The sequence below is a fragment of the Myotis davidii genome, unplaced genomic scaffold (genome assembly GCF_000327345.1).
Source record: "Myotis davidii unplaced genomic scaffold, ASM32734v1 scaffold901, whole genome shotgun sequence".
NCBI classification, from domain to species: Eukaryota; Metazoa; Chordata; class Mammalia; order Chiroptera; family Vespertilionidae; genus Myotis; species Myotis davidii.
In genome coordinates this window covers 111795-115506 of record NW_006291427.1, presented here as the reverse complement: position 1 = coordinate 115506, position 3712 = coordinate 111795, and the positions used below count along the sequence as shown (strand labels likewise).

General features: G+C 47.4%; 1 protein-coding gene across 4 annotated transcripts in view; it reads left to right on the top strand.

Annotated features, from left to right (window-relative positions):
* The first annotated feature begins 9 nt into the window (after positions 1–9).
* ZNF3 (zinc finger protein 3) overlaps positions 10–3712 on the top strand; it is an 11283-nt gene continuing 7580 nt past the window's right edge. For 2 of the 4 annotated variants that reach the window (XM_006764656.2, XM_006764653.2), the window contains exons 1-2: positions 10–124; positions 1257–1359. The gene's annotated coding sequence lies outside the window, so the exon portion shown is untranslated. Of the gene's footprint in view, positions 125–171; positions 490–516; positions 632–1256; positions 1360–3712 lie in introns of those variants that run through there. The other 2 variants (XM_015564528.1, XM_006764655.2) reach the window with 2 other exon arrangements.

The following is a 3712-nucleotide window of genomic DNA, read 5'->3' as shown; positions in this document are numbered from 1 at the left end:
ACCCGGAAGCGAAACGGAGGAGCTTCCGTTCTTTGTTCTGTCCCTGGTGTGTGGGTCTGTGACAGTGTCCAGCGGGGCCTGGTCCGTGTCCGGACGCCCCAAGTCTTTCGTCCCTGTCTCCAGGGTGAGTCCGGCCGCCCTCGGGGCCCGCGGTGAGGCGGAGGCGGTGGTCGCCGGGGAAGGGCGTGGTGTCCGCGCCGCTGCGGCCCGTGGGGTCCCCGAGCCCGCCCGGAGCAGGGTGCTGAGGGCGCCGGTCCCCGACGCCGCTTCCCCGGGGACGCCCTTCCCCTGGGCGATACCCGGCAAGGGAGGGGAGGAAGGGGCTGCGGTTCTGACCTAGCGCCCCGCTCGAGCGCTTCAAGGTCCGCTGTGGCTGTAGGAGGGTCCCTGCCTTTAAATCGCTGATGACAGCGACGCTCACTTGGCAGTTCTCCGAGACGCTTTTCGTGGAGGTCTGCACCGTTCTTCGTGCCTGCGGCAGGAGAGGAGGTCTGATTTCACTTCCCTGGGTTTTAGGGTTAGAGAACGAGTTCTTCGAAGGGTGTGCATCGTTAGAACTAGGTCTGGGAGCGAGTGCAGACTCCGATTATGGGCGTCATCCTCTGGCGTCCTGTAAGTCGAGTCTTTTATGGTGAGTCGTACCACTGTTTAGCCCCCATTTGCAACTGTATTGGATACGCTTTTGACGTGGGATGGAACAGATCCGGTGTTTACACTCGGAAGGGCATGTGTAAACTTCCAGAGGACGATAGATGCACGTGAAACTTAGGAGGGACTAATTAGAGAAACTATAGGTATTTATCCCCAAGAAGAGATGTTTGTGGAGAGTGGGCATCATTCGGTTTTGAACAATTGGGTGGAAGAAGATTCTATTGCTGAAGCTCCACGGGGCACGAGGCCTCTGTAAGGTGAAGGTCCAAGGGCTTGGGTTTTCAGCTTACCAGCTGGTGGCTAAGCTGTGCAGGAGTGGAACAGAAGGCGCCCTTGCTGAAGTATTGAGAGTATCTAGCAAGTTAGCTGACAACGTTAGGAACTTTAGGAGACGTTCCTCACACTGAATGGGAGGTAGACCTGGAGAACTTTCAGTTCCCTTTCCACTTTCTTCAGCCTGCAACACAAATACCAGTTGTGGTCTTAATTAGTATATTTTTAGCATGCATCTCTTTCCCCCCCTTATCTGTAAATACCTAGATTAGAAGTGGAGTTTATGTGAGTGTTTAAAATTCTTTTTTTCTTTTTTCCCCTTAATCGTACAGCATTGGCATCACCTAAAGTCAGAATTCCCAGGAACTTGAGCAGAAGCTCCCAGTAATTGCTGCAGAGAGATAACTCCAAAGAAGGTGGGAAAGAATACAGCAGGTAAAGCTCTCCATGGCTCGTTTTCACCACCAGGTCACCTTTCTCAGTTCCCAGAAGCAGCTCCAGGGAGAGGAGTTGGCAGTGGAGCAGGGAAGGGCCCTGCCTGCACCTGAAGCTGTGGGAGCACAATGGAGATTTCTTTTTTTTCCTCTGTGAGAAGCATTGTTTACTGCTCTAGACACTGGGGACTTGTTCTCAACAATATGCCTTTGAGCTCCAGCTTTGGTTAACCCAGCTGTGAGAAGGGAGCATTTTCTCTCTGGAGTCAGAGCCTCTGATTTTCTTTCTAAGGAGGGTTTGGACGGAGAGCTGGTTTACTGGGGATGTGTGCTTATAAACAGTCCTGGAAATTGTAAAGTTGGTTGATAGGAACAAAGAGATGGCTGGCTCTGAGACATTGTTTAAAGGGACCTGGCTGGGAGAGTGTTAGTGGTAAGAGGGTAGTTATCCACCTTGAGCTGGTGAGCCTGCCTTATACCTGATTCAATGCTTTCCAGCCTGACTGGTGTGGATCAGTGGTTGAGCGTGGACCTATGAACTGGGAGGTCAGGACCCATGCCAGATTGTAGGGGCGTGCAGGTTTCTCTCATCATTGATGTTTCTATATCTCCCTCTTCCTTCCTCTCTGAAATCAATAAAAATACATATTTTTTAAAAATGCTTTTCACTGTGTAATGGTGTTGGTAGTGAGCATTTTATACCCCTTTGTTGCCCAAAAACTAGAGTTCTCTGAACTCTCAGTGGCTCTTAGACCGGGCCCCCCCCCCTTTTTAAAAAAAATATATTTTATTGATTTTTCTTTTACAGAGAGGAAGGAAGAGGGATAGAGAGAAACATCGATGAGACAGAAACATTGATCAGCTGCCTCCTGCACACCCCCTACTGGGTATGTGCCCGCAACCAAGGAACATGCCCTTGACCAGAATCGAACCTGGGACCCTTCAGTCCGCAGGCCGACGCTCTATCCACTAAGCCAAACCGGTTAGGGCGGGCCCCTCCTCTTTTTATGCCTATGTGAATGCAGCAGTCTGTGATGATACAGCAAATATTGTTCCTGGCTTTTTACTCCTTATAATAGAGCTTTGCAATATAGTTGGCACTCAGCTTTGTTGTTATATGAGCAAATAAGTAAAGGGGAGGGGTGTAAACAAAATCCAGAGTGTTGTGTGTGTTTTTTCCTTGCTTGAGGATAAGGATGCTCGGGTGGCTACTGCATCTATTCTAGATCTGTTTATTTATTTGAAAGAGACAGAGGAAGGGGGAAGGGGAGAAACATTGATTTGTTGTTCCACTTATTTATACATTTATTGGTTGCTTCTTGTATGTGCCCTAACCGTGGATCGAACATGCAACCTTGGTGTATTAGGATGGCATTCTAACTCACTGAGCGACCCGGTCAGGGTCTAGATCTGTTGATTCTTGCCACTGTATTCAGTGAAGTGGAAACTTTTACCTGAGGTCACACCTTAGATTAGGTGTTAATGTTACTTTTTATTCACTAGGGCCAGAGAAAAGATCTATTTTGCTTGTTGTAGTATCTGCATATTGGGGACATTAGTAGGGATAAAAACAGAATAATCAGTAATCGTATTTTTAAAAAAGTATTGGTCCCTGCTTCAGGGATTTATATTCTGACCCAAGGAAATGTATTAGGAGAGAAGGGAGATAAAAAGAAAGTTGGCTGCTACCTTCTCAGTGAGAGGAAACAGCAACTAGGACTAGTCTTTTACTTACTTACTAGTGGCCCGGTGCACGGATTCGTGCACATTGAAAGGAAATTAATTAGAAGAAATGTTTCAATATCGCTATTCGCCCTTTCTCTATAATAGAAGTGTCAACCAAATTCACAATTGGCAATGACAGATCAAAACACACATGTGATTGGTGCCAGCTAGAGCTTTATATGTATTGTGCATGCGTGAGTCACCTTAGCCTTTTACATATATAATAATAAAAGTGTAATATGCTAATTAGACTGGACAGCTGAACGACCTTCCAGATGTCATTCTGGACATCCTTCCTGACAAAGCTGGGGGCATGGCCAGCCTGCAAACTGCCAACGTCCCTTTGTCCAGGCTGGCCCCATCCCCTAGAATGTCCTGGGCTAAAGAAACTGTAAGGAGGCTAGTCGTCACTGGGGAGAGGAAGCCAGGCATTGCTATGTGATGCTATTACCTGGACAGTTCGACACTTAACATATTAGCCTTTTATATATGTAGATTTTTATTATTATTTTTAAAATATATTTTATTGAATTTTTACAGACAGGAAGGGAGAGGGATAGAGACTTAGAAACATCGATCAGCTGCCTCTTGCACACCCCCTACTGGGGATGTGCCCACAACCAAGGTAC